Source organism: Sorghum bicolor, chromosome 7 (assembly GCF_000003195.3).
Source record: "Sorghum bicolor cultivar BTx623 chromosome 7, Sorghum_bicolor_NCBIv3, whole genome shotgun sequence".
Lineage (NCBI taxonomy): Eukaryota > Viridiplantae > Streptophyta > Magnoliopsida > Poales > Poaceae > Sorghum > Sorghum bicolor.
The window spans coordinates 27,799,302-27,812,197 of record NC_012876.2 but is presented as its reverse complement, the minus strand read 5'-3'; positions in this window follow the sequence as shown (position 1 = coordinate 27,812,197).

The following is a 12,896-nucleotide window of genomic DNA, read 5'->3' as shown; positions in this document are numbered from 1 at the left end:
TCTCTGTACACCCTTGATGTCTCAGATCGGCCCCATTCTCGTGATGGCCGAGACTTTCTCGGGGTTGGCCTCGATGCCGCGCTGCGAAACGATGTAGCCTAGGAGCATGCCTCGAGGCACACCGAAGACGCACTTCTCGGGATTGAGCTTGATCCGGCTGGTGCGTAGACAGCTAAAGGCAATCTCGAGGTCCTGGATCAGGTCTCCTCGTCGCTTTGACTTGACGACAATGTCGTCGACGTAGGCCTCGACCGTTGACCCTATATGTTTGCCAAATACGTGGAGCATGCAACGTTGATACGTGGCTCCCGCGTTTCGAAGCCCAAATGGCATGGTCACGTAGCAATACATCCCAAAAGGCGTGATGAAAGAGGTCGCGAGTTGGTCGGACTCCTTCATTTTTATTTGGTGGTAACCAGAATATGCATCAAGGAAAGAAAGGTTTTCGCATCCCGCGGTAGAATCGACAATCTGATCAATGCGTGGCAATGGAAAGGGAACTTTTGGACATGCTTTATTCAGACTTGTATAATCGACACACATCCTCATTTTCCCATTCTTTTTCTTAACTAATACAGGGTTTGCTAACCAGTCAGGATGATGAACCTCCTTGATGAATCCGGCCGTCAAAAGCTTGTGGACTTCCTCGCCAATGATCTTGCGCTTCTCCTCATCGAATCGGCGCAACCGCTGCTTCACTGGCTTGGAACCGGCTCGAATCTCCAAGGAGTGCTCGGCGACTTCCCTCGGTATGCCTGGCATGTCCGAGGGACTCCATGCAAACATATCAGCATTTGCACGGAGAAAGTCGACGAGCACGGCTTCCTATTTGGGGTCGAGGTCGGCGCTGATCGTCAGCACTTTGCCATCGGAGTTGTTGGGGTCGAGCGGGATCTTCTTGGTTCCTTCCGCCGCCTCGAAGCTGCCCGCATGACGCTTAGGCTCTGGAGCCTCAGCGGCCATGGCCTCGAGCTTTGCAACGAGTTTGGTGGAGCTCTCGACCGCCTCCCCGTACTCGACGCATTCGACGTCGCATTCGTACGCGTGCTCGAAGGAGGAACTGACAGTGATGACGCCTTTGGGACCAGGCATCTTCAGCTTCAAGTAGGTGTAGTTGGGTATAGCCATGAACTTGGCGTAGCCCGGGCGCCCGATGATGGCGTGGTACGTGCCTCGGAACCCAACCACCTCAAAGGTGAGGGTCTCCTTCCTGAAGTTGGCCGCCGTGCCGAAGCAGACCGGTAGGTCAATTCGACCTACTGGCAGTGCCTTTTTCCCTGGCACGACGCCATGGAAACCGCCGGCGCTTGGCTGGAGGCGTCCTCTATCGATGCCGAGGAGGTCGAGGGTCTCGAGGTAGATGATGTTGAGGCTGCTGCCACCATCCATCAGCACTTTCGAGAGTCGGGTGTTGACGATGATGGGGTCGACGACGAGCGGGTAGACGCCCGGGGCGACTACCTTGTCGGGGTGGTCCTCTCGGTCGAAAGTGATAGGAGTGTTTGACCAGCTAAGGTACTGGGGCACCGCCATTCTTGCTGCAAAGACTTCGCGACGCTCCCTTTTGCGCTGCCTCATGGTTAATTGAGTCGAGGGCCCGCCATAGATCATGTAGCAGTCGTGGACGGCGGGGAAGCCGTCGTCATCTTTGTTGTCCTCCTTGCTGCCAGCCTTCTCTTTCTTGGAGTCATCACGCGTATCTTTTTTGAACCCCAGACCGTCGAAATGCTTTCTCAGCATACGACAGTCCTTGAGCTTGTGGTTGGCGCCTCCCTTATGGTAAGGGCACGGCTCCTCCAACATCTTGTCAAAGATGCCTCCATCCGGAGGGCCTCGAGGCTTCTTTCGATCCATGGCGGCGACAAGGTTGTCATCGGAATCTTCCCGATGGAACTGCCACACTTTCTGCTTCTTTTTATTTTTCTTGAGGCCTCGACTGGGGGTCCCATCTTCGTCGACGGGCTGCTTGCCTTTTCTTCCTTCTGAGCTGAAGAAGGCGCCGACTGCCTCCTCCCCTGCCGCGTAGTTGGCTACTACGTCCATCAGCTCGTCGACGGTCTGAGGTCGATTGCGACCTAATTCCCGCACCAAGTCTCGACTGGTGGTGCCCGAGACAAATGCCAAGATGACGTCGTGGTCAGGGATGTGCGGCAGCTCAGTGCGCTGCTTCGAGAAGCGTCGAGCATACTCCCGAAGAGTTTCTCCCAACTTCTGCTTGCACTTGCTGAGGTCCCACGAGTTCCCTGGCCGTATGTAGGTCCCTTTGAAGTTACCCTCGAAGACTCTGACCAGATCAACCCAGTTGTGGATCTGATTGGCAGGGAGTTCCTCGAGCCATCGACGGGCGGTGTCGGAGAGGAAAAGGGGTAGCTGTCTGATGATGGCTCGATCATCACCTCGAGCGCCACCTAGCTGACAGGCCAGCCTGAAGTCGGCCAGCCACAACTCTGGTTTGGTCTCTCCATTGTAGTTCGCGATGCTGGTCGGGGGTCGAAATGGATTAGGCAGGGGCGTGCTGTGGATCGCCCTGCTGAACACCCGTGGCCCTGGTGGCTCGGGGGCCACCCGGTCCTCGTCGCTGTCGTATCTCCCACCGCGATGCGCGCTATAACCGCGCTCTTCCGCGTCTCCGTGCCGGCGGCGTTGATTTTCTTTGATGTCGTGTCGCACGTCGTGTCAACATTGATTGTCGACGGGGAGGATGAGAGCGGTCTTTCTACCTCGAGGGGGAGGTTGTTGATGGACTGACACCTCCTCTTCGTTTAGAGGCTGTTCGTCGCGCTTCTCTGTGGCAGCTCCTCGTCGTCGAGACGCCGAACTTTCGGCTTGTTGAACCGCCGCCACCTGGAGCAATGTCTGTACCTCATCTCGAATGCGTCGGGCCTGGGAATTCGACGGCTCTGGCATGTTACGTAGTAGCATCGTCGCTGCTACTACATTCTGGCCTGCTCGAGGGAAACGGCTGACAGGTTGCTCTGGCTCTGCGTCGCCGACGATCTGTCGATGTACCTCTCGAGCGCGTCTGCGGACACTTCCGCCCGGCGGGTAGGGCAGGTCTTGCTCGAGGATTTGCTCGATCAGGACGAGGCGCTCGCGGTCTTCGTCGAGCTTCATCTTGAGCTCCCGCAGCTGCGCGAGCTGTGCGGTTCTGTCTTCCTAACAAGGGGGGTCGACCTGTCCGTCGTTCCCAGGCGTCCTGGGGTCTTCTCGTGCCGCGGGGGCTCGACCACCCGCAGCAGCATCCCGTGTCTCGTCAGTAGTTTCTACCGCCCCGTCGATGTGATAGCATTCCCTCGTAGGGTCATAGCTATCTGTCTCGGAGTCGGAGTCCGGTTCGGCGGCGTAGAAACACCCACGTCTTTCCTCCAGCAATCGTTGCCTGAGGGAGGTGATCGAGTATCGTCCGGGGCCTAGACGACGGAGGCCTTGTACTCGGGAAAGGTCCGGCAGCTCGGACGCCGGCCGCCGCGCTTCAGAGCTACGTGGGAGGACCATTGGTCTTTCTACGTACGTCTGGGCGTTTGGGCATATCGCCCTGGCGAGCGACGCCGCGGCGTTGTCCAATCCGAACGGCAGTGCCGCTCTTGGAGAGAACAACCCGTGTGGAAGTAGCCTAGCTGCGGTGGGGGAGAGCGCGCGAGACGCGTCCCCTCCCGTCTTCGCGCGGTGCTGAGTCGTCGCGCTTGTTGCTCCGTCACACGGTCCTGCCGACTTGTGGCCTACGTTCTGCCTCGCACGAGTTGTTGGTCGTGCTGACGCAGAGGGGCCGCGGTGGTGCTGTCCGCGCCTCTTCTTAGGCGGGGAGGCGTGGTGGTGAGGGCGTCTCGGGGCCTTCAACCGTGCTGGCGTAACGCGGGCTCCTCCTGGTCCTTTGACTGAGAGCAAGATCATGTCGTAGCCGGAGCCCGTAGACATGAACTCGAGACTCCCAAACCAAATCACCGTGGAGCGCGGAAACGGCGAGGCAAGAGTAGCCATCCGGAAAGGAGTGGGAAATCGATGAAAAACACGCAGGACCCCTACCTGGCGCGCCAACTGTCGGTGTTTTCCCCCCGGGGGGGTCACACCAACGAGTGAATTTGTATGCGTGCTCCCTTTCCCGGATGGTGATGCAAGAAGACACAGAGATTTATCCTGGTTCGGGCAAGAGAAGGCCCTACGTCCAGCGGGGTGAGAGAGTTTGTATTATCTTGCACCTAAGTGCTTGTACAGGGGCGAATACAAGCGTGGTATGAAGTGTGGAGCTCTACTACGTATGAGCGTGGTCTTGTGTCGTTATCCTCATTCTATTCCTGAGTCCCTCCTTTTATAGTTCCAAGGAAGGGCCTAGGGTACATGTATAGGCGTAGGAATTGGAGTCGATAGCAGCATGGAGCGCTGACCTACTCGAGGTTTCCGTACCGGCATGCCCTCGAGCCGTCCCGTCTTAGTAGCCTGGTGATGATCACGCGTGTCCCTGCATTCTGCTCTGTGCGCCGTCTTGGATTGGTTCGGCGGATGCACGCTTATATGGCTCGGCGGTAAATCCGGCGGAGCGGTTACGGCGTGGTCAGTCGACGCCCGACTCGTCTTCAGGAAGGAGCCTGGTGAAGTCGAGGGTCGGATGCCGTACGAGGTGTCGATATCTGGAGCGCTGACCTTGGGTGTCTCGAGGAGGTCCCGATTAGACGTTCCATCCTTGTTTCCCGCGTCCTGACACGCCCTGGGTCGTTCGGTGGGAAGGCTGCAAAAAGAACGATGGGACAGAAGCCTCCCGTGACCCGTATGTTAGGTGGGGAAGCGTCAGGTGCATTAAATGCCCTGGCTCTCGTGCGCGCGTCAGGCGGCGGACAGTGTCCTTGCGCTCGACGCCTCTCGGTTCGCTCGAGCCCGCTTCCGTATTCGACGGCAGTTGTCGCTCGAGCCCTGACCGATTCGCTCGACGCTATTTCCGTCTTCGAGGCTGCGGCCGTCGATGGCCGCACGTGTGTACGGATGTTCTCGTTATACGCATTGGTGAGGGTACCCCTTGTTGATACCCTCGACAGATTGGATCTATATACATGCTTAGGATCGTATAGCGTTTATCCATCGGATCCATGGGTAAATGATAGATATTGTGTAGGCGTGGTGCTTATACCGTATTTATCTGCGATTGTACCCAATATGCCAGATCGTGGGGTAGTTCGTGATAGTGACAGCTTCATTGATTCTTATATAGTCCCCCTCTCGTGTATTGGGCTGGCAGAGCAACATTATTACACGGGAGTGATTGCTATGTTTCTCATATTCCTTGCTAATATCACTATGCATGGGCGTAGTCTTGTCTCGCAATGATTGCTAAGTATGCTTGCACTAATTATGATAATGCTAGACTATATAGTTGAGAATAACTTAGGGAATATTCTTGTAGTTCGTTCTAATACCATGCTAATGACTTTCTAGAGTATCTAATTGAGGTGCTTATCATATTTATTATGTGGCTAGATCAGATTAGTTATCCTTGTCACTATTATTATTTCATATATCTTTTATGTGACACTTATCCCTGTATGAAGAGTTAGATATAATGTTCTCAATTATACATGCAATGATAGATGCTCAATCTCATATTCTATTCTGTAATCAATATTGATGATTGTTAATCCCTTCCCAGTGGTAAAACTATAAATAACAATACCTGGAATACTTCCCGGTTAAAATGCTGCATCGGTATTAATCTGTGCGCTTGCAGATCACATTCATTATTTATTTAGAAGAGCAATTGCATATTTCAATACCACGTCTCTTATATCATGCTGGGGATGACAACTTGGCTTAAGTGGTGTGAGGGATAGGTTTGGCATTTTTGGCACCGTTACTAGATTTAGAGAACTTAGTCTACTTTTGGTAATAATGTTAAGAATACCCAACAGCCGTTCACATGAAAGCAGGCTTACTTCATCCCTTGTCAATTCCTGGTTGGAAATGGGAAGAAGTCAGCATGGATTTCATCATTGGACTCCCAACTTCTGTTAAGGGTTACGACTCTATCTGGGTAATCGTAGATCGTTTGACCAAAGTTGCTCATTTTATTCCAGTTCGAACTGACTATCGTCCACATCAGTATGCAGAATTATACTTCGAGCACATTGTCCGTCAGTATGGTGTGCCTCGAACTATCATATCAGATCGTGGACCACAGTTCACTGCCCGTTTTTGGGAGTGTCTTCATGAGCAGATTGGTACTCACCTGGTTCATAGTTCGGCATATCATCCTCAAACGGCCGGCCAAATTGAACGTGTTAACCAAATCCTAGAAGACATGTTGAGGGCATGTGCCCTCTCCTCAAAAGGTTCTTGGGTAAAGTGGTTGCCGTTAGCTGAGTTATTTTATAACAACAGTTACCAAGAGGGCATCAAGATGGCTCCATTTGAAGCCCTGTACGGTCGAAAATGTTGAATCCCGTTGAATTGGGTGGAACCCGGGGAGCGAAGGTATTATGGCATCAATTTCGTGAACGAAGCGGAGCAGCAAGTCCGTACCATCCAGCCACATCTGGAAGCTGCTCAAGCTCGTCAGAAAAGTTATGCTGATAAGAGAAGGAAGCCGATTGAGTTTGCAGTCGGTGACCATGTGTATATCAAGGTGTCTCCGATGAAAGGTGTACAAAGGTTCAGAGTCAAGCGAAAGCTTGCACCTCGTTACGTGGGGCCTTATCGGATTCTCGAGAGAAAAGCGAACGTGGTCTACAAAGTTCAACTCCCAGTTGAGCTTCGAGCTATTTTTCCTGTCTTTCATGTATCACAATTAAAGAAATGCCTTCGTGTTCCGGAAGAACGAGTGGAAGTTCGGGATATCAAGTTGAAGTCCGACTTGGTGTATGAAGGGCGGTTCTCGACCGCAAGGAATGCGTGACTCAAAATCATGTGGTTAAGTTCTACAAAGTATTGTGGAGTAACCACGGGGAGGAAGATGCCACTTGGGAAACGTAGGACTATTTAAAAGAAGTTTATAAAACATTCTTCGAAAATCAGTAAGCTTCCAAATCTCGGGACGAGATTTTTGTAAGGGGGGAGGGTTGTAACACCCTATTGTTATGGTTGCATCAATCACATGAATAACATGAGCATCATCATCTACTCAAGCATATCATGATCATCATTTACCTTGGGTCATGTCATTTTATGCAAAAATGTGATTTAACTTGTTTCATTATGCTTCCTATGCTTGTATTTGTTTGTGCCATGCTCATGCTTGTGTGCTAGGCCTTGGTAATTAGTTTATCTATGCTTAACTCAACCTTAGGAACAGTGTTCATGTTGATCACTTCTCCAAAATAATCATTTATGTCATACTTCCATGTATAGGCCCTAGAAACCTCTTTTGCTTAGGCTTTTAAAAAGTCTTTCATAAATTGTTTGCATGTCAAAACTTTCTACAGCAAAGTTGTATCAAATTTTATAGAGAACAAAAGTTGTTTTATGGCCATCTCATGAAAATGATCACATCTTTCTCAAAATGTGCTTGCAAGGCAGTTTTGGGGGCTGTTTTGGCACTTAACCAAATTTGGCTGTCCTGGCGCCACCAGTTTGCTCGATCGATTTTGGGAGCTTTATATCTCTCAATCCAGGCCGATCTGGCTCTTGCTCTAGTTGACAATATTGTAGAACTCAGCTAGTACTTCAACTTTGTCAACTACACCATCTCCTAAGTCGCCTTGGTTTGGGAGATAATCTCTGTCAAAGTAGCTCTGTAGCCGGTCATCGTTTGGTCTCAGAGCCGAGCTCGCCGTCGTGGTCGCCCAGCGCGACACCTGGCTGCCATTTGGTGCCCGTACGCCGGCATTGGCCCCGCTCGTCAGGTCGTTGACGTCGTCATGGACGCCACGACGCCCCGCACTCACTCAGCGCTCGTCCACTCTCTTGCTTCCTCTCTCTCTTGCGACTCCGTCAGGCGAAAGCGCCAACGCCATTGCCGCCAAGAGCTTCGCAAGCTCCCCGCGCCCTCGCCTCTACGTCTCGCCTCGCCTCTGAGCGTCTCCAAGTCCGCCTTGAGCTCCTCCATCTCTTCTCCACCTCTTGGCTGGACGAGGTCTCCCCGAGGTGAGCCGCATTTCCCAAGTTCGTTGTCGTCGGGTTCACGGCCGTCGCGACCCCGATTCCGGCGAACCTCGCCGCTGCTCCGTTCTTGCCTCCTTTCTTCGATCTGAGTCGCGTTAAGGTCTACTTAGGTCTCGGTGTTGGCTCACGTCACGCCATTACGGCTGTGGTACCACCGTCGTGCGGGAACACGGCCGCCGCACCGCCGTGCTCACCGCCGACGAGCACCTCGCACGTGAGCAGGCTCACCAGAGCCATTAGGGTTAGGCGTTTCTACCTAGAAAGCTCCGCGCTAACTCACTAGTGCTTAAGCCGCCCTTCCCCGATGCTCTACCGGTCGGAGATGGCCGGCGTAAGCCAGGGTAGCTCCGCCGTGCCGCCATGGCCGACGGCGACCCCTCTCCGTCGCTGTAACCCTAGTGTCACCTACCTCTATCGATGCGGAATCACTCCAGGAGCACGCTGGTGCCCTTGGATCCGCCGGAGAACCTCACCGTCGGCGAGTATTCGCCGGTGAAGGTGTCCCCTATTCTCTGGGTCGCTGACGCGCGGGTCCCGCTGTCAGTGACTCAATGGTCCTCTCCTCTCTTTTATTCAAATTCAGATTTTTGGCATTCTTGCAAAAATCATATCTCTAGTTTCTTTGATCCACAATTTTTGTGATGTTCCTTGAGATGGCTAGTTTTTAATAAAAATATAACATGCACCATGTTTTCTAGAAAAAAATAATTGTTATGATTGAATTTGGTTATTTATGTATAAATTCATATCTCTTGATATACTGCTCCTTTTGTTATGAAAATTTTATGCTAGGCTCTGAGTGGTATGAGAATGCTGTGATAAATATTTTATAATTTTTGGAGTAATGTATCTATGATATGTAATTTATGTTTGTGATATGGCTTGTTTTCTTACTTAAATCATAATAATTAATTGGTTCTTATACTGGTGCTCTAGTCTGGTGTCAAACTTGTTTATGGTAATAGTCACATGTTAGTAATCTGAAATCTGTTGTTTGGCACTATCTAAGCTATGTTCCTTAATTTATGAAATAAGCCCTTTGTCCCATGGTTAAATGCTTATCTTAAACTTTGCATGTGCAATTGCTCTAAAAATTTTATGGTGATGCCAAGATGCTATGCTTGTGCTTGTATAATTTTTGTAGATTTTTCTGAGCACTTTTGCTGGCATCTTGTAATTATGTCCCTTTATTGAATTAAATTAATAAGGGCCATGATATTAAATGTTTAGGGGTTAACATATGATGTTCTGGTCATCTTATGATATGCTTGTGCTTATAAGCCATGTGGCTGACACTAATTATGTTTCGGCTATGTCTTTAAATATTTAATTAAGGGGTTAAAAGCTGTTCTGGACAGCAAGGGAGTAATCCAACCTTTGCTTAATGATAATTTGATTTTCTGGAAGACTTGTCTAAATCAAAGTTGTTGCAAACTTTATGAACTAGCTGTGGTTTAATTTTGGGATCAATTGGTCTAGTAGTTTTGAAGTTATGGTTTTCCCAAGTTAGGTTCCAGAAATAGGTGCTTTCTGTTTTTCTGGGACAGAACCTGGAACTTTGTTTAATTGACTTGTTTAAATTATGAATCTTGCTGTGATGTTTAAAGATGAAATGTACACAATTTCATAAGCTTTCCGAAATGTCCTCATTCATGATTGTTGGATCTGTATAGCTCCAGTTATGAGTTATTCTTTGAGCTGCACTGCTATGTTGGTCTTTGCTGTTTATAGTTTAACTTGGTAATCTTGTAAGTAGTTAATCATCTTGTATGAACTTGTTACAAAAGTTACTCTGTAAATGAGTGTCCAGGGAGTCTAATTATGTTGTCAAGCATTCATCCTTTTAGTATGCACACATTCTTATTCATCGTGCATGCAATAGGTGCACCAGAAACGACCGCTGCGTTCGAGCTCCTAGTGAACCCCGAGGGCCAAGAGATCAACCCGGAGGTGGAGGTCCAGCAAGCCAGACACGAGGAGCCTGAAGAAGAGATTGAGTGCCCGAATCACGAGCCTGCATCGTTCGTGAAAGGCAAGCCCCGGAGCACATTAAGTCTCCCATTTTAATTTTGAAAGCTTACTTGATTATGTTATATCTATTGATGTATTACGTATAGGAGTTGTGATGAAACCCTTGCTGCATTATGCTCATTCCTTGTTCAGATATCTTACCACTATATGGTTATAGAGTTAGGATCGAGAAGCGGCTTAGTCTTGCTTAATCGGTAGAAGTCGGGTGATATCCTGTCACCTGCGCGAGATAGGGTTGTGTCGGATCACGAGTGTCTATATGTGCTATCGTGGAAAGAACTTGATTAAAATGACTTAAGCTGGGCGGAGTTTTGCAAGGTTCTAGTAAATCCGTCTGTGGTAGCTAAGGACCGATTGTTGTATGTCCTCTTGTCATGTTGAACGCATGCCTGACACTTAGTTGGCCGGATAACTCGTTCCGACCGCGAAGCCTAGTAGTATGACTTAGGCCGGAAGACCGCCAAGTATAAAGTGCGCACTACCGGAGGAAGTGCGGTGTGTGGGGGACCATTGGCGTAAGACCAAAGGCAGGTGAGTTAAAAGTCCTGACCTGCTTGGCAGAGTGGTAGCCCTGGGAGTGTGGTGCTGATCGGAGCCGCGATTCCTGAGTCATACCAAAGGTGACCCGCTGGCTCTCCGACGGGGGATGCTTGGGTGAGTGCTAGGAATAACCCTCCAGCTGGATAGGAATCGATTCGAATCGCCGTCTCTCCCGAATAGTGAGAACTTGACAGAGCAGCGGCAAACATAGCATTCACTAAGTACAATGGTTCTTGATAATGATGATGGTGATAGCAAGGAAGAACATATGATGAACTTGATATGGTTATTATTCTTTGTAATAATCAAGTGAAGTGTTTTAGTCTAGGTGCTAATCTAGTGGTAGGCTAATGATGATTAATATGATGCTTTGACAAATGGTATAGTATCCACTTAAGCTTTTGGCAAATATTGAGTCAAGCCAGCTACACTTTATACTTAGCCTTGCATGATCCTTGGTGTCTTTTATGTTTTACTAGACGGGTAAGTCTAGCTGAGTACATCCTCGTACTAAGGGTTTATTTCCCACCTATTGCAGATGATATCTTTTATGATGGCTTTTGCAAGACCTGTCTCCATCCCGCTGGGGATGAAGACTAAACTGTTGGGCACGGTTCTCTAACTACTTCGTATCTGTTGCTTTTGATGGATGGCATGAGACTCTGGCTGAAACAAGAACTTGTGAAATGAACTTTGGAATGTGAATTGTAAACTATTTTGCTTCCGCTAGTACAAACATGTGTTGTAATAACTAAGTAACTTCGATGTGGTGCCGCTTCGACGGCAATGAATGACTATGTAACATTCGCTGTGTTATGTTGAACTATTACGATCTTGGTTTGTTGCAAGTTGGTTTGAAGTCCTTCGTGATTTCAGTTGACTACCGGGATTATATGGGCTCAAGTCTAGAAACTTGATTGCTAGTCGATCGTTTCTACACTTGAACTCTTATAATTTGGTCGGTTCTGTGACACCATGATCATCATTCACCTTGGGTCATGTCATTTTATGCATAAGTTTGGTTTAACTTGTTTAATTATGCCTTCTATGCCATGAGTGTTTATGCCATGCTCTTGTTTGTGTCCTAGACCTTGGTAAATAGTTCATCTATGCTTAACTCAACCTTTGGAACAATGTTCATGTTGGTCATATCTTTAAATTGTGTCTCTAAGTCATACTTTCACTCTTAGGCCCTGTAAACCTCTTTTGATTGGGGTTTAGGGTTTAGGGTTTAGGGTTTAGGGTTACAAAAGTTCTTTCATGGCCATCTCATGAAAATGATCACAACTTGCTCAAAAAGGATTCACAAAGCAGAATTGGGGGCTGTTTTGTCACTTAGTAAAATTTTCCCAAGTCCTGGCGCCACTAGTTTGCCTCATTGATTTTGGGAGCTTCATATCTTTTCATCCAGGCCGAATTTGTCTTTGCTCCAGTTGACAAACTTGTAGAACTCAGTTAGTACTCCAAGAATGTCAACTACACCATCTCCTAATTCACCGTGGTTTGGAAGTTAATCAGCACCAAAGTACCTCTGTCACACTCTAAAGCCAGCTCTGAATGGACATCGTCCTCGTCGACGTGGCCGACTGGCAGCTGTGTTTCGTCCCTGGCCCCGCTCGTCAACACTGAGGGTGTGCATGACCTCCACGGCGTCGCCGTCGAGCGCCTGGACGCGTCCACTCTCTCCCTCTCGCCCTTCTCGCTCAGAAACTCGGCCGCAGTGGAGGCGCCATCGTCAGGCTCTTTCCGGTGAGCTCGAGCACCCTCCACACTCCATCGCCATCCACAAAAGCTCGCCCATAGCTCCGCCGTGCTCTGCTCTCCAACTTCCACCCTCAAGCTCGCCGTGAAACCCTCCGGTGAGCCGACATTTCCACCTTTCCCAAAATTAGGTCGCCGAAACAGTTTTCTCCGACGAGCCAAATGCTGAGCTCCTTGGAGCCCCTCTTCTTCTCTGGTTTGTCTCTCTGGGTAGCTTAGGGTCTTAGCTAGCTAGTGAGCCAACCCTAGAGCACTCTGCCGCACTCTCCGACGATGAAGACGACAGCGTAGCGCCACCGTGCTCTCGCCGGAGCACCACCTGCACATGGCCAGGCTTGCCTGAGCCCTCTCCGGTCGAGCTCTCCACCTAGGAAGCTCCGCCGTGACTCACTGGTGCTGTAGAAAACCCCAGGGCATGCTCTACCGCCTTGAGAGCTCCGGCGTATCGCCGAGCACCTCCGCCGAGCCGCCATGGTCGACGG